This window comes from Mauremys reevesii, linkage group 11 (assembly GCF_016161935.1).
Source record: "Mauremys reevesii isolate NIE-2019 linkage group 11, ASM1616193v1, whole genome shotgun sequence".
Lineage (NCBI taxonomy): Eukaryota > Metazoa > Chordata > Testudines > Geoemydidae > Mauremys > Mauremys reevesii.
The window spans coordinates 48,119,766-48,142,138 of NC_052633.1; the positions used below are offsets into that span (position 1 = coordinate 48,119,766).

At 41.6% G+C, this 22,373-nt stretch overlaps 1 long non-coding RNA gene and 2 other non-coding genes across 4 annotated transcripts; 2 read left to right on the plus strand and 1 right to left on the minus strand.

The window, feature by feature from the left end:
- The first annotated feature begins 4,287 nt into the window (after positions 1–4,287).
- On the plus strand, positions 4,288–4,358 carry TRNAG-GCC. The gene has a single exon. It is a non-coding gene; the product is annotated as a tRNA-Gly (tRNA).
- A 295-nt stretch (positions 4,359–4,653) lies between these two features.
- On the minus strand, positions 4,654–4,725 carry TRNAA-CGC. The gene has a single exon. It is a non-coding gene; the product is annotated as a tRNA-Ala (tRNA).
- Positions 4,726–4,836: 111 nt separating this feature from the next.
- On the plus strand, positions 4,837–9,421 carry LOC120374952. 2 transcript variants are annotated; one of them, XR_005586365.1, is made up of 4 exons: positions 4,837–5,010; positions 6,845–6,995; positions 7,446–7,553; positions 8,522–9,420. It is a non-coding gene; the product is annotated as an uncharacterized LOC120374952 (long non-coding RNA). The 2 variants fall into 2 exon arrangements; XR_005586364.1 differs by having other exon boundaries at positions 7,446–9,421.
- The last annotated feature ends 12,952 nt before the right edge of the window (positions 9,422–22,373 follow it).

Genomic DNA, 22,373 nt, shown 5'->3' on the forward strand with positions numbered 1-22,373 from the left:
ACATGTAGAATTCCTCAGGGAAGCCCAGCCACAGGACTCAGCAGAGGTCTGCAGTTCTTTTAAAGGTGTCCTGGAATGAGGGAGGAAATGGGTTTATCCCCTTTTGAGGTATAAAAAGGTCTGAAAGATTTGTTCTGCTTTTTTTCCCCTTGTCCTCTCTATTTTTGCTTAAGGTCTTCTTAAAGGACTTAAGAAGTGGAATGAATTGGGAATTTTCTTGGATCTCAGCCAAGAAAATTTACACTTTAAGAAACCCATTGTTCTTCTCAACTGCATTAAATAACAATTAACCCAGAAAAAAAAATTAAACAATCTGACTAAAACTCCCTTCCCCTCTCAGTTACTCAAGTTTCACTGCTGTGGTACCTGTAATGTCATAAACCTACTTATCCAATTGTCCACAGAGTCTTTCAGAAAAATAGGGTAGATAAGATCTGAATATCTCATGTAAATTAAAAAACCTTTGAGGGCCTTCCTGACACATCAATAAGAAGTAAAAATAATATAAACGTAGTCTTTGTTTTCCTTTGCAGGTCATTTAAAAATCATGAAGAAAGAAAGCTAAAACAAAGGAAAGGATATATAAGAAGTGTATTGTTGTGAACAGACTAAGCCTGTTCTATAGATAGACAACTCCATGGTTGTCCATCTTGGATGTTTCATGAACGCATAATTCATTTTTTAAAAATTCTGTTTGTTACAAAACAATGAGTTTTACATTTTCCAACTGAATTATCCTTTTTTCTGAATGATTTCTTAAATAGTTGAGGAGCATACATCAATCCCTTTCAGTCATAGCCTTTTCAAACTAAGCATGCAGAATGTATAAAGATATAAAATCTTAATTTAAATAGCATTATAATAAAATCCATTTTAAAATAAATGCTTATGAAAATAACCATTAACATGGAATATAAAAACATAGATTTTTCAATTTACATGCCCATAGAAAATTCTTATGATAGACATGTATTTATTTTGCTTATATAGCCAAATATCTTCATAGTATCTCAGTAATTATATGATTTTTTGTACTTTTCCTCTAAGAAAAAAAGAATGCAAATAAAATGGCCACAAAAATACAGACTATTTAGTTTATCTTTTTGAAAATAAATTATTTTTAAAATTGAAATGAACTCCATATCCTGTTCTTTAAGTACTGTTGGAGTCTATTAGTAAGAAATGTCCTTTATCTCTTATTATACAAATTAAAAATTAGGAATGTGGCATGCAGTCATAATTCACAAGCATGAAGAAAAATGAAATTTGCCTCTGTATCCCACAGCAAATTCCTCTATAACTAACCGATTTATGGATTTGTATCCACTTTGTTTTAATGTGGCAAATGACATGAGAGACAATTGAGACTGGATTTTTTTGAAGGAAAGTGCTTGTACTTCAACTTTGTGTAAGATAGCTATTTGGCGGGTAGCGATCGATCTATCAGGGATCAGTTTATCGCATGTAGTGTAGATGCGATCGCTCTCCCATCAACTGCTGAACTCCAGCAGTGCGAGAGACAAAAGCAAAGTCGACGGGGGAGCCGCTGCCGTTAATCCAGCGCCGCGAGGACATGAAGTAAGTAATTTCAATTCGATATAAGATACGAGAATAGCGTAGCTGAAGTTGTTTATCTTAGATCAATTCCCCCCCCCCCCCTCAGTGTAGACCAGTTGCTTCTGGAATTGTGTTACACATCACTCTCCATCGGCTCATTCTTCACTTCAGTTCTTCAGATGGCTTTCCTCAACCACCATGCAGAGTAGAGCAGGGTGTCTCATTTCTTTGGTGTAGACGACATAAATCAATCTCCAGAGTACTCTGAGGGTTTGACCCATCATGTCACTCTTGGCCACCATTGTCTAGTACCATAGATCTGAATTCATTCTCTTGTTTCATGAACCTTTTATTTACCACTATTTTTAAAGAGGGGAACAGGAGTACAGTATGAGCCTATGATAAAATGTTTTTAAAGGTGCTAATACAGGCATGTTCTAATCTAGACCCATATTTGAGCCGCAGTAAGAATTAGGAGTGTCTGCAAATTGCACTTGATTTATACAGGTCACAGGTCACTGTACTACTTCAACCAACTCTGCCGGATGTCCTAAAGTTAAACAGATTCACAAAGCAGTTTAGCTGATTAGGGAAATAGTTTTCAAACCTCGGTTAATTTAGCACTCATGAGTGCGAATGGGCTTCATTTGTGCTCTGAGCAGGGGCGGCTCTAGGCACCAGCAAAACAAGCTGGTGCCTAGGGCGGCAAAATCTAGGGGGCGGCAAAAGGCTGGGGCCCCAGCTCATCCTGCCGCTGCGAGCCGAGGAACGGCCCGTTCCCTGCCGCCGGGGGGGGCGTCAGGCTGGGCCGGCGGACCTGCCGCAGTCATGCCTGCGGGAGGTCCACCGGAGCCCCAGGACGACTGGACCTGCCGCAGGCATGACTGCGGAGGGGGCGCTCGTCCCGCGGCTCGGCTGGACCTCTCGCAGGCATGACTGCGGCAGCTCAAGCGGAGCCGCCGGACCTGCGAACCGTCCGCAGCCACGGGAGGTCCAGCCGAGCCACGCGGGACCAGCGGTCCCTCTGCAGTCATGCCCGCGGGAGGTCCGCTGCTCCCGCGGCTCCGGGGCGCCTCCCGCGCATGACTGCTTGGGGCGGCCAAAAAGGTAGAGCCGCCCCTGGCTCTGAGAACGACCAGGGGGGTTGGTTGCTGATGGCACAAGGCTTGCTAACCTGTAAGGCATTCCAGTGGCAAGTTCCCCTGTATAAAATCACTCAAAACGTTTTCTTGACGACTGCAATTCAACATAAATAAAACCTGTCCCATTAATCACCTAAAGCCTAATCCCAAAGAGCACCACCCCGGGAATGCTCATTCCTATTCAGATCTCCGCTGGTTTCAGCAGGGCATTGTTTGACTACAGCTATCTCTGCCCCCACGTTTCTCTTTGCAGGTTCTGGGCCTTAGAGGTGTATTTTACCTTTTGATGCTCAAATGGAACTCCTACTATTACATTAATTCCTACAATTAATGAGAGCTGAGTAATTAATATTTAGCAATTTTTTTTAACAAATGTTGCTATATTTCGAAATAATGTATTTGCCTTGGTATGTAGATCTGAGTGAATAATTTTCAAATATATTAGAATAATTTATCTGGAACATTTCATTATTATTTTCCAAATAAAACATTATTTTTTTTTCATTATTTACCTGACTCTTGGCGAAGTTAATGCCTATACCTGTTCTGTGGATAAAGTCTCCAATAATCTGGGGGTGGGGGGCAGATTTCATGCAGCCTCTCTTTTTACAAACACAGAAAACTTGCACATTCACCCATTTGCACATGCTAAGCATGCACTTATGAGTGTGCATAGGGTAGTCAGATGCACAGTTACAAGACTTATGTGCACAAATGGCCCTTTGCATAGGCAAATTCATATTTCGACATAAGTATTTTATGAACTAACAAAGCAGGGGAGAGCTGAAAATGTCCCTTAGTGTTAAAATAATTCTGTTTTTCTTTTAATCTAACAGATATCTGTTTTTAAATGTTCCATTAATAATGTTTGTCATTATAAGCTCATTCTGTTTCAAACATTCCTGTGTGCCTTCTAGGCTATATAATTGCAGACACTGTTCTTACTTTAAGGTCTTATTTTCTCTTGATATGACTCACATAATGTTGTTGTTGTTTTCCCTTGAAAGTATTGCTTGCTATGCATGACCAGTCTTGAGAGTCTGTCCAACAAGACTAACTTAGGTGTCAAGACTCTCTATCATTTGTCACAACATGACATTGCTGCATTACAGTGCAAATGATGACATTACACTGATACCTCATGAGTTCATAATGCTTACTTTTCAATTAAAATATCACTATACATCATATTGTATCAAAATGCCAAAATATTAAGACAGAATGTTGCAAATGCAGTCATGGCCTTGTTGGAGGATAATGTGATCCCTGGAAGGCTAAAGTCGTGGTCCCCTACAACAAAATCAGGCAAACTCAGGATAAATAAAATGAAAAAAGATAACTCTATTGCACACAGTATCAGGCAATTTCCAGGACATTACACAAATCTTCATATTTATTTATTTTTGCATCTCAGAGACTATTTTATATACATCTAATGTTATTTAGCAGAAAGTGGATTTTAAAAGTCTGCTTTTTTAAAAATATTGGATTTTTTTCATCATAAGAAATATAAATTCTTATCCTAAGTACAAAGATACACATTTGACACACTATAAGAGAACAGGTTTCATAAGCTGCTCATAGCAGTGCATTGGTGGTTCAGTGGTAGAATTCTCGCCTGCCACGCGGGAGGCCCGGGTTCGATTCCCGGCCAATGCAGCTTGTATTTTGCTCAGGACTAAATTCAATTTTAAAACTGTAATTTTAAAATTAAAATCTGTTTTCACTGCTGTCTCCTTACAAGCTGCACCTCACCGCCAAAGACCAACGCTCACCAGACACTTTTACTGTTATATTTTCAATATCCCCATTATTTGGCCTGTGGAGGGAAGGACATGCACCAGCTGGGGCCGGCTCGGGCGGCTGCGGGAGCCCGGAGGCGGCTGGGGGGCACTGCATCAGCCCGGTGTTGGAAACAATTATTTTAAAAGTGCAAAACAAAAAAAAAAAAGGCTGGAGATGCCGGGGATTGAACCCGGGACCTCACACATGCGAAGCGCGCGCTCTACCACTGAGCTACATCCCCCAGCTGTCCTCGTCAGCCCCGCCAGGCCTATGCATCGTTCCAACGGCCTCGCCCGCCCTGCGCTGCACCGGCCCCTCCGCCCCTGCCCGCCCCCCTCAGCGCTAACGGCAACGGCCCAGGCCAGGCGCGGAACCGCCCGGGCGCCTCTGTCCGCGGCTGCGCGTTTGGCCCGGGGACCCCGCTGCTCCGGGGCGGCTCAGCTCTGCGGGCCCGGCGCTGGCAGCAGCTTGCCTAGGAGCAGGGCGGTGGCGCGAGTGGCCCCAGCGGGCCCTGGGGCAAGAACAGGTTGGCGGGGGGGCCCTTCCTGACTCTGAAATCCGTCCCCACCAGTCCTGTCCCCCGCAGCCTGGAGCCGGCTCCCCACACCCCCTCGCCGCCGCCTTCTTCAGTCCGGACCCCCAACCCCTGGCCACCTGCCCCAGCTAGGAAAGGGCTGGACAAGAGCAGACAGTGCCACTGTGTAACTCCCTGGTGGGCCCAGCCCTGGGCTGCTGCCTGCAGCTCTGGTTGCCCATCTCGAATTAGCTAGATGAGAAGGGGGGGGGGGTACAGACCCGGGCAACAAATTGATTAGGGGGCTAGAAACCCTTCTGTATAAGGAGAGCGGGAAGAGGCTGGGAGCTCTGACAGAGGCTTATAAACTCACCAGGGGTGTGGGGAAAGTGAATGAGGGAGTGTTATTATTTACCCCGTTCACATAACACAAGAATCAGGGGTCACCCAATGAAATGAATAGGCAGCAGGTTTAAAGCAAACGTAAGGCAGTGCTTCCTCACGCAGCGCAGTCAACTTGTGGAACGCTTTGCCAGGGCTGTTGTGAAGGCCAAAAGTATAAAAAAGAATTAGATAAGTTCATGGAGGATAAGTCTATCAGTGGCTATTAGACAAAATGATTGGGGCTGCAACCCCATACTCTGGGTGTCCCAAAACCTCTGACTGCCAGATGTTGGGATTGGCCCACAAGGATGGATCACTTGATAATTGCCTTGTTCTGCTCTTTCCCCCTGAAGCATCTTGCACTGGCTACTGTGGGAAGACAGGATATTGGGCTAGATGGACCATTGGTCTGAGTCAGTATGGCCATTCCTATGTTCAGTCCAGCCCCTCCTGGTTTCCTACAGTGCTATTCTAGCCCCCATCTTTCCTAGCTCCTGCCCAGTCCCTTAGCTTCTACCTAGCTCCTCTCCAAACCCCCTGACCCCCCAGACCCTCAGCTCCTGCCTAACTTCACTTCAGGTTAGGGTTACCAACTCTGACTGAAGCTATTCTGGGAGATTTTTTTTCCCAACATACCGTAATGTCATTTTCTTAAAATACCCTATTAAAATCTCCCGGATTGCTTTCAACGGTCACCAGGAGATGGATGCCAGTTCCAGGAGACGCCAGTTCCAGGAGACTCCAGCCCCAGGCCAATCCTGGAGGCTTGGCAACCCTACTTCTGGTCCCTCACAGCTCTTCTCATTCCCTTCCAGTTCTGATCCAGCTCCTACACACACACCCTCTCCCTCAACCCCCTCCAGCTTCCTTCAGTCCCCAGCCCTCAACTTCCCCAGCTTTGATTCAATCACCACTCCAGGCCTTTTTAGATCCTCTCCTGTTTCCCACTTCCCTGATCCACGCCCCTGCTCAATTTCAGGCCCCCACAACCCTCCCTGCCAGCTTCGCACCTTAGAGCTTTTCTCTAATCCTCACATGCTCTCCCCATTCTCCCAGCTCTGATCCAGACCCCCTGAGCACCACTCCAACCCCATTTCCCCACCCTCCAGCTCCAATCCAGCATCCCTCCTCTATCCAGTTCTGCTCCAACTCCTCTCACCCCAGCTCCATCTTTCTCCTCATTTCCCAGTTCCTTCCCCACCCCATGCAAAGTGGCTGATAGTTTTACCTTGTGCTTTGTCTTGGGGGGGGGGGTGTTGTGCATCTTCTGTCTCCACTTCGCCACATACACCCTGTGCATCCCCCAGTACTGCAATCCCCTCAAGCCTTCTCCACTTGTCCTTGCCAGTTGCTCATGCCCAGGGCCTGGGGTTGTCCCAGCCAGAGGGACTCCCCATCCCAGCCACTCCTGCCTCAGTAGGCCAGTAACTCTCCCCAGCAACTTCTCTCCACTGTCGTGCAGCTCATCTTCTTCCAAACTGGCAATGGCATGAACAGGGATGCATGTATGCAGCTAGACCCAAACACCCTCCACTGTTAGCAGCCCCCTGCAGCATCAGCACAGACAGCGCACTCACACCCCAATTGCCGGATGCCTGGTTTTATCCACTGAGGTAATCCACACATACAATCTGGTTACATCTCCAGGCAGTGGGTGCACAAGCTCCCTAATGCCTGTGTCCCATCCACTGTACTAGTTAGGGGTGCAATCCGCTATATCTCCAGACATGAGACAGTACCCTCTACCCTTGTCTTTCTGGACTCCTGGGTTCTAAACAAAAATCATAACCTTGTGGGCCCTGGTGCAACTCCACCACTTGCACCATTGTAGCAACTGAACATGGGCTTCAGCCTCTAAAGACCAGGTGTGCCTAAAGCTCTCTGGTTAAGTACCAAATGGCCTGTGTTTCCCTTTGAGAAACTAGCTCCTGAAAAATCCCTGGCAATATCAAAGAGCATGTTGCACTAGAGGAGGCAGCCCAGACCAGCTCACCCTTGGTGAAGATTTGTTTCTTGTGGCATCCACAATAGCAAGAACTTGTTACTTCCTTTTACCCACACAGCCTTCAAAGTCATCCCAAGAATAAGGCACAGCACTGGGAGAGATGACCAGGGAAGAATCCTGCAGTTCTTGAAGAGTTTCCCCCTTCTCTGGTCCAGAGCCTTGACCAGTGAGTGACCAGTGAGAGCTTGACTGAAGCTCTGGGGCCGGAGCTAGGGGTCAGCACCTGCTGCCCTGGAGTTGGAGCTTGCTTCCGTGCAGCTGGGGGTCGTCAGTGCCTGGGGCCAGCGCTTGCCACTGCACAGCCAGAGCTCGGGACTGGAGGCGGGAGCCAGCGCCTGCTGCCACACAGCTGGAACCAGGGGCCCAAGGCTGAAGCCCGGCAGCTGGAGGCAAAGGCTGTAGGGCTGGAGCGGGGCGGGGTCAGTGCCCACTGCTCCATGGTCAGAGTCTGGGGCTGCACAGCCAGGCTCCTGAAGTCCCACTGCTAGAGCCTGCCACCCAAACTGCCTTCCCACAAGGTGGATCAAGAACTCACCTTGCTCCTGCAGCGTTGTGCCCCATGTGGCGGTGCATCCAGGAGTAACAAGGAGGGCGTGGGAGGGGCCAATGCTTTGCCCCCCCCTCACCCCCCACCATCACCGCCCAACAGGCTTTCGTGGCTGCATGAAAAGCCTGATGGCTATGCATGCAGCCATGATAGCCATATTTGAGAAACATTGGCCAGTAGCTGGCTACCAAACTTTGAAATTTGAAGAGTGAAAAAAATACAGTCATTTTTAAATGCTCAGGGAAGCATAAATTAATTGATTATATAAAATAAGAGTTTGTCCTCAAAGACTAATTGTAAAATGAACTATTTGCATCCACCATTGGAAGCAGAAGAACCACGTCTCCGTCCTGAGAAAATCCTCTTGTCGAGGTAACTGAGTTAGCTTACAATTTGACAGCATCCCTTTGACTTTATTAGCTATTTCCAAAGAATTCATTCCAAACATTATAATACAAATATTCTACTATTTCACTTAAGATGTTAGCCAACTTCTCTCTCTTCCTAGCTTCAGTAATATGTTATGATCCCTTCACTTATATTCTCCCTTTAGACATTTTTTCTCCTTCTCTCTCACCTTTTTCCAGTGAATCTGCGACTCCCATTACTGGCTGCTCAGGGCAGTTTTCCTTCTTGCCCATCATGCATCTGGAATAATTTTCATTATTTTACTGAAGGAAGGTCTGCCTGGCCTTGTTTAAACAACCAGCAAACCATCTTTGTTGTCAAAGAAAATTAATACATCTCCAGCAAGAAGAAACTGAGCTGGGAGAAACATACTGACACCTCATTGTCATGTAGGCATGATCTGGCACTGGACTATAATGTCTTATCTTACAAAGCATATCTATTCAGTATGTCACTTAGAAATAACATACAAATCAGCTTGAGTAAATTTATGTCTTTTAGAGTAGTGTATTTTCTTATGGGATAAGCTTTCTTGCCATTAAACTCCAAATATAAATGAAGAAACAGCAAACCCTTGTGTGAGCACTCCCATTGAAGTCAACAGCAAAACTTTGATTAGCTTCAGTGGGAACAAGGACTAGTTTCTCAGTTTCTACTCAGGTGTATTTCTTGAATTTAAACTATATCTATCTCATCATAATGTAAGCTATACTGCCTTCAGTGTGTATGCATTTATAACAGATGTTAACATAAGGTGGTGTATGTACACATTGGTGCCAGCACAAACCCCATAGTTGATGAGGATTCTTTGCCTCTTAATAAAATTGTTACATTCCTCTAGTATTTGGGGATTCGAAATTCATATTCTTGGTGAAGGTGCTCTTTTCAGACACTCTTATCATATCATTTCCCCATCCTATAAGAAAATAGTGTACAAATAATTTGACATTGTCTTCCACACTGCAGATACTAACCACCAGCCTTCTAGAAATTACTGAATTTGCTTTTGACAATTAATACAAAACACAAAATAATTAATTTGATTGTTAACAGAATACAAAATAATAAATGTGTTTAGCACCAAGAGCATCAGATCTAGTCAAGGGAGGTGAGAAGCCACATTCTCCCCTCATTCACCTTCCTGTAGGGGGCAGGGTCTGAATAATGCATGATAAATGCATAGTATCACTGTATCTTTAAGGAATGCCTGTTTTGATGGACTGTCGGTCAAATTGTGAAACTTCCTGTTTTGGAGGCGGATCAAGACACAGTACATCCATATCACTGAGGAGAACAGATGCAGATCTCTAGAGTACCAGCAAGTATTCAATTAACGTTCCTTTTGGCTTACAACATAAGAGGCTGTTTGCAGCTTATAATAAAGTGAAATCATGCTTCTGACACAGCCCAGTTTAAATACCTCCCAGAGCATCCCTTAATAAAAGTAGACTGAACTGAATCACTGAAACAAAACACTACCCTTAGGCCATACTCAGAGAAATAGAAAGATTTAGATTGATCCATATAATATATTTTGCTTTCCTTACATAACTATCAGTCTGTTCAGTACAAAACTCAGATATTCCCATCTACTGAATGCTTTTAAAACTTCAGAAAGCAGAGATCTAACCTTGTTGTTGTTCCCATAACATTATGCAAAGCTCCAAATGTTGCCACATACATATCTCATCATTGTTCCAGATATCCCCCACGTCAGACTTGTCCAGATGTCTGGAAGCAACCCATGGTTCCAGGAAATACCGTGCAGAACAATTTTTTAATTTTGCTGGATTCCGCAATGCAAACTTAACATTCAGCTTACTCAACAGCTCTCTCACAGGATTTTCTAGGTGACTAAAAAGTTAGGCGCTGTGACAGTGTTGCAACACCAAAATCCCTTTGTAGATCCCACCCTAAATTCTTTGGGATGAAGAGCTTTTCTTCCTTTATGTTTTTATAATGTTAACACTGCCAAGAACAAATAATAAATAATAATATCTCATGATGCTAGAGCCAGTTGAATAATGACATCACAGATTTATAAATAAACAAACAGCTCAAATTCATTTGTTTCCATTTATAAGAATATAATGTACATTTTATTTGTAAATATTCAAGTGGGTCATCACAAAATGTTCATGAATCTTTCACATTTCACCAGTTTGTACCAAAGTATATTATTTGATATTTCCATTCTCCTTGTAAAAAGTTTCCATGAGGGATCAGAAACAAATTCATATGACCTAGGTGACTAATTTAGAATAATCCATAGAATGCCAATTACATGCTTGTGTTATTTGTCAAATATTTTAAAATACAGAATGTATTTACAAAATTCGGAGAAAGTTTTATGAACAGTTTGCAAAACCAGCTCTGTTTATCAGGGGGGAACACAGTTGTCAGAGTAAATATTACCAGGGAAGATTTTCAAAAGTGCGTAAGTCCCATTGATTTTCAAAAGAGCATAAATCTCATTGACTTTCAATGGGACTTATGCTCCTAAATCCTTTAAGTGCTTTTGAAAATCTGCCCCATTGTGCTTTTATATGACTGATGTTTAATTACTTTCTCTCATTTATTTGGTTTGGATTACTCATCTGAGGGAGGTGGTGAAGCATGCAAAAATGTCTTCATGTAACTAACATTCAGACACTGCATGCCATAAAGACTGACAGAGAGTCTAGATATTTAATGTCCCTAATAGGAATAGTCTAGTACACCACCTAAGATTCAGTTATATACAAATATGGTATTTACCATCCTATGATATGGAACAATGAAAGTTAGTGACAAAAATGGAGATCGAAAAACAGAAAAACAGTATTAACTCTCTGAACTGAAAATTTTGTCATGGTTGGAGACTGATGAGTAAGTAATAGCCCTGTAGAAATTATTTGACTGACAAATTAATTACACAGAACAATAATGGCTCCTTGAGCCAATTTCAGCCCTGAGGAAGCAGGTACAAATCCTAATGATTTATTAAAACAAATCCTGACTCTACTTCATCTGAGTAAAAGTAGAATATTAACATTACTGGATTTGATGTTAAATAGAAATTTTGTTGTAAAACTTAAAAACAAAGAGTCTCACGTAGTTATACAGATTTACACAGCTTATAAAGCAGAAGTTTCTAGACAGTTAAATGACACTGCTTTTTACAGGCCTTTATATTATAATCCCACTTGTGAAGCCGTGACAGAAGTTGATTTGGAAACAAACACAGCATTCCAATTAGGATAGATCGTTAAACAGGACACTTCATATATGATCGGCGAATACCTGATTAGGGTTTAGTTTTGAAAATGATTCATTTTGAAAAGCATCAGCTTATTTTATGAACCTTAGTCCAAGCATGAAATTCTCCCCCTCCTTCCTCCCACTACCCCGTGAAGGCCTTTAGAAAACACACATCATGAGAGAGAGAGAAAAATTACTTTATTTGCTTTTTAAGTAGTAGGATATTTTTAAGGAAGAGGTGCTGTGGACTCAGTTATTGAAACACATATCCTCCATACTTTGGTCACCTATTGAAAAAGTTTTGGTGCACTGAAATATACATCTTTTGGTGCGCTGAAACAAATCATCCTTTTGGCCCATGTAACTGATGATAATGTACGTGTGTTCATTAGCTCATTCTGAACCAACATATTATTGCAAATACTAGTGAAGACTGAGTCCGACTGCATGAAACTGCTACATGAAAAGTAAAGGCTCATGCTTATAATAGTGACACAAGAGAATGGCCACATCATAAACAGCAAGTAGGGGTCTAATTCCAAATACTTCCAGAGAAATTCCATCTGTGCTGTTCCTCATTCTCAAACAGAATCTTATGCTTCAATGTGCTCTGCATTCTTAAAATCAGAGTTACAGATAGAGTCCAAAATGGTAAGTCTTTTCAGACCCCCACCCTCCCCAAAAAAGGCAAAAGCCCCATATGAAATGCTTTGGAAATAAATAATTTTGAAAAAGTTGAAGAACTAAAACCAAATTCTTCCAAGGTTACATTGCCTGATCCACTCAGTTGACCTAGTGATGTTAAAAAAAAAAAAGTAAAATGAAAACAATATGAAGCAAAAATCTTCTAAAAAGAAATACACTCCAAAGGACACACCAGGATATGTGTACAAAAATATTCTGAGCACAACTAAAGTTTCAGTGAAAATGTGGGATAAACTGACATTAATAACTGAGAAACTCTTGGGACAACAGTTTTCTGCTATGAACTTCAACTTCAGTTAATATATTCCTATAAGGTCAAGAAAGGGAGAGTTATGAAGTCAGTTTAAAGTTTACTTCCTAGAAGACACTACTACTATGTGCCTTGGTGACAATGTCAATGGGCCTTGAAGGTAGACTTTCTGTGCCTCTTTACATGCCAACATCCACACATGCTGTCAGGACTGTGCAACAAGTTCACAAAAAAAAAAGATGAAAGAAAATAGGTCATCTGGGAAAAGAAAGCAGAAATAAAGGAGAGAAACATTAATTTACTCTTTAAAATCACTGGATGGTGTAGTAATAGATGTCTTTAAAAGAGGCTTACTCCTAACCTTTGTCTTCCCACCCCAGCACTGCTGAAAATCAGGTGCAAGATGTCTCAAATTAAGCACACAAAATTAGAACAGTTCTTCAAATGTTGGTCATAATATTTACAACTTGAATGCTATGCCTATTTATTAAGAATGGTTAATTGGATTTTACTAATTATAGAATATTACAGCAAATACTCTACTTCATCATATTTTCCTGACTTACATGATATGGATTTCACCCATAATTACAAACACTAATTATAGCACTAAAATCAGGCCTCACAACTAAAGGTATTTTGGGAGTCTTTCTCTGAATCTGTAGGATTCTTTTGTTTGTTGATACAAGTGAAAGTGAATGTGTCAGTAGTTGGTAGATGTGTCTCTATGAATTATTTTGTGTGTACTTTCAGAGTCTACATGCCTACCTCATTCTAGTCCCTCTATCTACAAAATTATCAACATTTATACATATAGGCATGTGCATTTGTTTCTCTTTGATATTCAGTTAAACACTCATTCACTCGCCCCATTATTGTACCCAATCCTGCAAACGGTTATTCCCACAAATAATCTGAATTCCTGCTAGTAGTCTCATTTATATCAATGGGATTGTGTGACTAAGGATTTGGAAGACAAGGCTGTTTTTTTCAATATAATGCATGTAAGTATAGGTATATAATTACCTCTGAAAAGCACACAAGATGAGTTTCCAGATGTTAATAGTTATCTGCTACAAGTTTTAGTATATGGGCTATTACAGCAAGTATGCAGAGTTATTATTCTAATAGATGCTTATTTGTCACTTTGATCAAAGAGTTTTGCATGGTCTAGAACATTTTTAAAGTGCTCCAGGTTTGTTTGCTGTGAGCATGTATTGTCAAATGTGTAAAGAAACAATTAGATATATTACTCACTGTTAATTAAGAGTGTGTTAAGCAGTGTCTTCACACAAACTATAATTATTTAAAGTAAATTCTTAGCAATCCATAATGTGACCACAAAATGTTTTAGTTAAATGGGGAAGGGTAAATGGTTTCCTTTTAGAAACTTAAACATAATGATTTGGAATTCCAATGGCACAATGGGATTTATTTAGCACATTTTCAAGTCAGTGATAAAACTACCCTGGATTACATGGAAGTAGGATTGGATTTTATATCCACAAAAGTCTGTGGGCCAAATTCTGCTTTCGGTTACTCTACTGTAAATCCAAAGTGACTCCATTGACTTCATTGAAGATACTCCAGATTTTCACTAGTGTCAGAGAGCAGAATTTGACCCAATGTGAAGTGGGAAGTGGGCAGAGTGTCACAGCTAAATAAAGCAGAACTGCCCATTTCACCTTGAATCGTCTCTTACAATCTTATCTGTGCCACCCTTGTACTTAGCTGTGACACTCTGAGTACCTTTCCCAGACCTGAGGAAGAGCTCTCTGTTGTAAACTTGAAAGCTTGTCTCTTTCACCAGTAGATGTTGGTCCAGTCAAAGATATTACCTCACCTATCTTGTCTCTGTAATATCCTGGGACCAACACAGCTACAACAATGTATCAAACACCTTGAAACTAAATTTTGATTTTTAAAATGTTAAGCTTTTTCACTCCAAAGTGGGCTTATTTTCCTTCATAAATTATCCTTCTTTTCATATAAAGACCTAGAAAATGTTGCTGTGCACCATAGAAATACAGTCCCTGCCCCACAGGGTTTCCAGTCTATTGGAAAACCTTTAACCACTGGATGCACACATGCAGCTTGCACTGACAGCAATGTAAGAAACACTCCCACATTTGTAAGGAGCTTTGAAATACAGTGCTTTTCATCTGTAGACTTTCACGTCAATAATAGTAACCTGGCCCTTAACTGGTTTTTCAATGGTACAACTCACGTAAGTAAGGGCTGCAGTATTAAACCCCTCCCATTAGCACTACAGAATCTATGTATCCATGGGAGAACAAGATGGATTCTATTCTGATTTGCATCTCATGAATGCAATCGTTAACTAAGGCCCAGATCCACAAAGGTACTCACACACCTAAATCCCATTTTGTGGATCTGTGATCCACAAAACCCCTACTCAGCTGCCATCTACCGTGTAGGCACCTAAACTCAATCAGCTCCTATGTTTTTATAGTAAGAACTCTCCAGGTACCTACATTCCTGTCTCTGGGCATGTGCACAACTGCCATACTCTAACCTGTCACCGGTCACCTGCCTAAGCCCCAGAGCAATCCATGAATCAGGGAAAAGAAACACTCGTTCTCCTAATTGGCATGCAGGGCCCAATCCAGTAGGCATAGCCAGAGGCAACCTAACTCAACACAATGCAAGTAGGAGGGGTAGGCCATGCTTCCCTTATGACTTTTTGCCCAGGGGTCAGAACACTCTCCAAGCATGTGGGAGAGCTCAGGTACAAGTTCCCCCTCTGCCTGATGAGAAGGGATTTGAATAGGGATCTGTTATGTCTCAGATGATTGCCCTAACCACTGAGCTAGAGAGTTACTCACTCTTTCTCTGCCCCAATTAATAATTATTCAACTATTGAATTAAAGTGGCACAATTTCAATAGGAGAGACTGATGAGAGGCTCACCACACTATTCCAATGCCTAGTGGTTAGAGCACTCAGCTGAAAGGTCCCTTCAAGTTCCTTCTCCTCACCAGGTAGAGTGGTGACATGAACCCAGGGTCTCCTACAGCCTTGGCGTCCTGACCCACTGGGCTACAAAATATAAGGGAAGTCTTTCTTCCTCTCCCTAGATGTTTTTGTGGAGTTAGGTGGCCTCTGATCACGCCTATTGGATTGGGCCCTCCACATGAGTCAGGCAGAGGTGCTCACTAGCAAAGATATGCACCTCACTGCAGTCTGGATTTAAGTGCCTATCTCCATGAGAGAGGCAGGGTTTAGGACACACCCATTTTAGGGGTACTCCACCTAGCATGTTGGCTTTGGAGATAGCACTCTAAGGGTATTTTCTAAACAGCAATTTATGCCTGGATCTGAGTCTGGGCTCAAGCCAACTCCCCTTTGCATCCACATTGCAACTGTGCTAAGCCAGGGCTTGGATTCAGGGTCCCAGGACCCTGCAGGGCTGGAGGGTCTGAGACCATGTTGTTAACCTGGAACCTATGGTCTGAGCCCTATGAGTTTCCTGTGTACACATGGTCGTGGCTTGACTTGGGTCCCAGGAGCCCTCTGTATGTATCCCACAGTACAGCTCCTGGAGGCAGAGTAGCAACACTGCAGGCAGCCAGCACAGCAGACCAGAAGCACCACTACTGCCTGGCTGAGCCCTCTTCCTGTTCCTGCTCCTCCCTCAGCAGTGACTCTGGCTCCTCCTCGCTGCTGCACTGAGCTTGCCCAGAGCAGGGAGCAAAGTTGCAAGGTGAAAGATGGCTCTTGGCTGCTGGGATGTTGGGGTTCATTATTCCCTAGGACAGCTGAGCCAGGAGCTCTGCTACTCCCCCCTCCCTGCAAGGCAGCCCTTGCTCCAGGCTCCCACTGCCCTTTCTGGGGCTGTGTGGGAAGGGGAACCCGTGCTGTGTGCACTCGGGGCAGTGAGTGGAAGCCTGCTCCAAAACTTCCCTGCAGCCTCCTGGGGTGTGGCAGGAGCAAGGATAAGGGATCAATGGGTGGTGCTAGAGCACACTGCACCCCAAGCCCTGGGGATGCACTTCACCGCACCACAGACAGCAGCAATCAGGCTGGGGTGTGTGTGGTTTTTTCCTTTGATACCTTCATTTTGTGTCAAATTTTAAAACAGACAAAAATAAACAAACAAAAACACCCCATTTTAAAAATTAAAGAATTTCCAAGTTTCATTTTAATAGTTTGACAGCCCTGGAGACTGCTGTCCTAAGTATCCTCAGAACAGGTGCACATGGGCATTTTCCTGCCAGTGTGACTCAGCCTAGAGGTAGGGAACCAGTTTTCAAATTACATGGTAGTTCACTATAAAGCCTTCTCAATCTGCAGTCATTATTGAGACAGCCACCAAAGGGGCTAATTATGTGGTTTATGTAGTCATGTGCTCCTTATGGGCACATGAGTCCCATCAATAACACTGTCATAGTTAGGAAGCAGGGTGGAAACAGAGTTTTCTCACAGTGCAACACATTCCTAGGGCTAGAGCATCAACATGGGGGGCACTAGGCACTTTGGGATGTGGTTACTTTGACTCAGGTCTGTGCACTAAATTGTGGGCACCAGAGCCCTGGTTCAAGCCCAGGTTAGAAAACTATTAACCAAGAGTTAAAATTCAGTGTAGATGCTCAAGCCCAGGGTTCCCTGACACAGGTCAGCTGACTCAAGTCCCACTAACCCTAGGCTTACTTTGCTGTGTAGACATAGCCTAAGGCACCTATCTCCTCTCCATTCATTGTATAGGAACCTAGGTGCCTAGCTAGCACACTAACCTCTCCTGAGAGCTGGAGACCGCTGTTCAAATCCTTTCTCCCCCTATGCCAGGGAGAGGGAATTGAATTTGGACTGACCACATCCCAGGTAAGTGCACTAACCACTGGAATAGAAGTTATAAGGTAGATACTACAACATTTTGTGTGGAGTGAGGCAGGCACCTAACTCATTCCCACAAGAAACTACATAGGCTCCTAAACCAGGAGAGGGGTTCCTGTTTGTGGATTGCTAGTAGAGCTTGGTGCCTCCTTGCAGCCTGGATTTAGATGCCTATCTGTGAGTAAGGGGCAGCATTTAGCACAGGGGTTCTCAGACTTTTGTACTGGTGACTCCATTCACACAGCAAGCCTCTGAGTGTGACCCCCCCTTATAAATTAAAAACACATTTTTATATATTTAACACCATTATAAATGCTGGAGGCAAAGCGGGGTTTGGGGTGGAGGCTGACAGCTCGTGACCCCCCATGTAATAATCTTGTGACCCCCTGAGGGGTCCCAACCCCAAGTTTGAGAACCACTGATTTAGCACATCATTGTCTCCCATTGGCTAGTTCAGGCGAAGAGTCACCTGGCTTTTGTGCATTGCATTCTAAGGTGTCCATCTCTCCCTACTGATTGTCTGGGGAGCCCAGGTGCCTAACTTGGCTTCATGGATCATAGTGTTCCTGTGATTTTCTGGGCACCTAAAAGTTCAGACCATGACACTCAGCATCACAACAGCTAAGTCTCTTTTGTAGATCCAGGTCTAAGACCCATATTCTGTTCTAATTTACCAAGGTAAATACAAAGTAACTCCATTAACATTGGTGCAGTTACTCAAGATTTGCAGCAATGTTACAGAATAGATTTTTACCTACAGAATTTTATTGTGGTGATGATGCATGAGCCAGAAAGGACTTGTAACTGATCCCAGGCAAGGATTACAGGGCTGACCATCTTTTTACTTGTTAAATGAGCAAGTGCTGAATGACTCTAATGAGGATCAGATACTTATTTGATTTCACTGGAATTTGAATGAAATCATTTTTAGTTAGCTTTGCTTTTGGTTTGAATCCCTATCATGTGGAAAGCAATATATTTGCATTTATTTACCAATATGTCAATAAGAGCCTATTTCTGTAGGCTTTCTTGTTAAATAATATGGACTAATTTAATAGGAATTTGATTGATATAAAATGCTGTTTTGAGGTCATTTTCTAATGATTTTTGTATTGAAATGTTGTGATCCGGGAATTAATATATTTGTGCTTATTTATCTTATCAATAGGGGCTAATTTTGTTGGCTTTGCTGTTGAATAATCTGATAAATATAAAAATCAGTTTTGATTTGAGTCCTTATACATTTTTCTTTTATTATTAAAGCTCTCGTATCTGAAGAGTAGTATGTTTGTTTTCACTAATAATATTAATGGGGATCATTTTTCATCTCAGTATTAATCTAATATTTCATATTGAAGAATCGGGTCCCATCTAGCTAAAATACAACAGACAAACAGTGCAGTTTTCCCCTAGTTGTATACATGTGTTAAATTTCTTTAGCCCAAAATGTCATTGTTCAGTATTAGTATTCTTTCTCAAATCAATATTTCTTACTTAAGGTATTCTTAGAAGTAGCCAATGTGCTTCTATTATTTTATTGTGTATTGTTGCCTTAACATTGTAAGGAATATGTTAGTCCATTTTTAAATAATTATGTTATTGATCTAATACACTGAAATTATTTTTAAAAATATAAAGCAGATTAAGACCCCAGTCATGCCAAGGGATCCATAAATTCAAACTTCCCTACACCTGAACAGAGTCCTGTTGAAGTCAATGGACTTTGCATTGGCAGAAGGAACTGCATTGTGTGATTGGAGCCTGGATTTGTAGCCCACTGAGAGACAAGATGTGTGGAACCCCACTATGTCATTTTAAAAGTGCCACTTGTCAGACTCGAATTACATCTTAAGACTGCTATGAAGCTGTAATTTGAGAGCATTTAGGGTGGAAATGTTCACTTAGCCATCTTGAAAGCTCTTCGTTGTCGTGGAGACATTCTGTCAGAGAGCAGAAACAATATCATGTGATGCCGGTGACCAATCACACAGTACAAATAGTGAAACAGAACTAGTGAATGCTTAATGCAACAGTCACAACATATAATATGCAAGCAGCTTGTAGGCTGATCTAGGTGCACATGAACTATTCATTGAATGTAAAAAAAATAATGTGTAAAAATCGAGGTCTCTGAGGAAATTTGTAGATCTTGTCATAAAAGCTAACTTTGTCAAAATGTTTGCTGTATGTAGTTTGCCCAGCTCTAGTCTGTATTTACTTCCCACATAACAGTACAAAAATTTGCCTCAATATAAGTAAACTACATTCACTAATGAAAATGCGAATATACATTTCAACTGGTATTCAGTAACACCTATTTTCAGCTTTTTGAAATTGATAATTTTAAAAAATATAAAATTATTTTATTATCACTAAATCATTTTCAGTTTAATCTTCCCTTTTTCTAAGAGTTGGAAATAATTAACTGTTTTAAATGTAATTCCTTCATATTCTGTATTCAAGTCAGGCATTTAAAAAAAGCAAAATGATATTTTAATCACTATTTTCATAATTACAGATCCCATTCTCCATTCAAGTCCCTTTTTCAATTAACATCCCAGATTAATGGGCTTATTCTCTCTACCATTTTCAAGTGTAACTTTCATTATCTCTAATGATAGTTACATTTACATGTATATGTAAAAGAAAGAATGTCTCAAATTTGTAACTAACAGAAGTTTTTTAATTTCCCAATCTTCCAAACTGTTATTTTCAAACTTTAGAAAGTGATGGCTAAAGATGACTGGAGCTATTCAAAATTCTCATGTATTCACTCTGAATTTCTTGTCTGATACTTACCAATTGCTCTGCAACTTTGACTGAGTTCTGTCGAAATTAGTTGCTCATGAGTTACACTGTATAAATGTGTAGCAGCTGTAACTCTCAGTTTATGATTAGTATAATACAATGCAAATCCAATTCATTTATGCACCGTTCCTAGTCTTCCTCAATTGATTACTCCAATTATTTTATCACTAAAAATTAATTTAAAATAAGTCTCTGGTCATAAAAGTGACTCTCAAAATAGGTTAATGTTTCATATTTATTCCATATTAATGACTTCCAAATGAAACTTGCTCAATTTACAAATCAAAAATAGATTTGTCTAGCCACCACCTCATCAAGCACAACCTGGTATTGGAAAAATCAATAACGGCTTGTACATTATCAACCATAAACATTTTTAGATATCAACTAAGGCCTGGATCAGGGCGTAATTTCAACCAGAGCTGTCCGGAGCGCCAGTAAATATTTTCAAACCCATGGGAGCCCCGGTGCCTCCTGCAAGGCAGAAGCCCCGAGCCCTGGCATGTCCCATGGGGCTGAAGCCCCGAGTCCCAGCACCTCCCGCAGGGCTGAAGCCCCAAGCTTGAAGCTCCAGGAAATACTCGAGAATTTAAGCCTGGCCTTGATCCTGTAAGATGTTCCACATGGGCAGACCCCTATATCCTGCAAAGCTCCAGTGGAGTCTGTGTGGAGATAAGGATCCAGTTGTACAGAACAGCTTGCAGCACCAGGGCTTAAGGGCCCAAACCTGCACTCCCTACACAGGCAAAATTTTCATTAGTTTCAGTGGGAGTTTTGTCTGAACCAGGAATGCAAAGTCAGGTTCTTAGCTGACAGGTTGAAAGAAAATTGCCTACAGCTCTGGCTTTTCTGTAACTATTCTGATTTTGTGGTGCTGACTCTAGTAAAAACCTGTTTGTCAGCCTTCCACTGACTCTAGGTAGCTATAACTAAAAAGAAACCTAGCAAACAGTGTTTGGGTGATCATAATTACACTTTGGGTCCACTCTTGCAAGCCCTCCATATACAAAACTCCCATTGAAGTAAATAGGAATTCCATGCATTTAGGGCTAGTGGAACCTAACCCCTAAATTTAACAATTAACAAAAATATGGGATAAAATACTCAATACATCTCCTGTGGGGGCCCTTAACAATTATAACCACCTCTACTACACTTTCAACTCTTCTCTTGAAGCCTTAATGATTGAAAAGACTTATTTCTAGCCAATACATGTCAATGAAAGAGAAATCATTCAGGACATATAAATAATGCTGTGTTGAACTGAATAAAATAATCCATGGGTTTTGGTATGTAATGGCATTTCACAGATACAGAATCAACATCCTTTATTTTCTACCCCAAGGTAAAATATAGATAAATTGTATAAAAGAGGAGTCACATTGTCATATTTACTATGGATGTTCACTGTAATTAGGCCCTGGCATATGTTCACCTGTGGACAAACAACTCATCATTCTAGTAATTTATCTATTCAAAGGGAAAATGCTTGAGAGAGGGAGTCTAATGAGTTATTTTTAAATTAAGGAACAAAACAGAGTGTGGGGTCCGATTTTCACTCGTCGTTTCTAATCCCAACTCCATCACTGGTTTGCCATTCTACCTTGAAAAAAATCACAATCTCTCTACCTCAGTTTACCTAAATGTAAAATACCATAAATACAATAATATCAATCTTACAGGATTATTATAAGTCTTAGTTAATGTAAACACACTAAGAACCTTGGATGAAATACACTAAACAAATGAAAAATATTTTTATTTTCATCATGCTCCTCTGGGTCCCTTGAAAATTTTGTAATAGAGTCTTAAATGCCAAAAAATTGAGAGAAAAAATGAGGGTCAAATTCTGCGCTAAATTAGTTTATCTGGAGTAATTCCATCATTCTTTTATTAGTACTGTAATTCCATTGTTAACAGTTACATCAATGATAATCTAGAGTAATTCTGTTATTATTCCAGTGTTCCCAAATATTTCAATGGGTCATTCTAAAGTGTGCAGAACTTCCTGAAATAAATTGTTCAGTCTGTAAATACACAATTCAGCACTTTTCAGGAGCACTAAATTATCTTTTTAAATGAACCAGAAAAAAATATTTCAAACTCAAGTAATTATAAATCCTTTCATTACCCACTGTCTGGAGGCAGCAAGGAAGGATGGTCCACTGGTGAGGG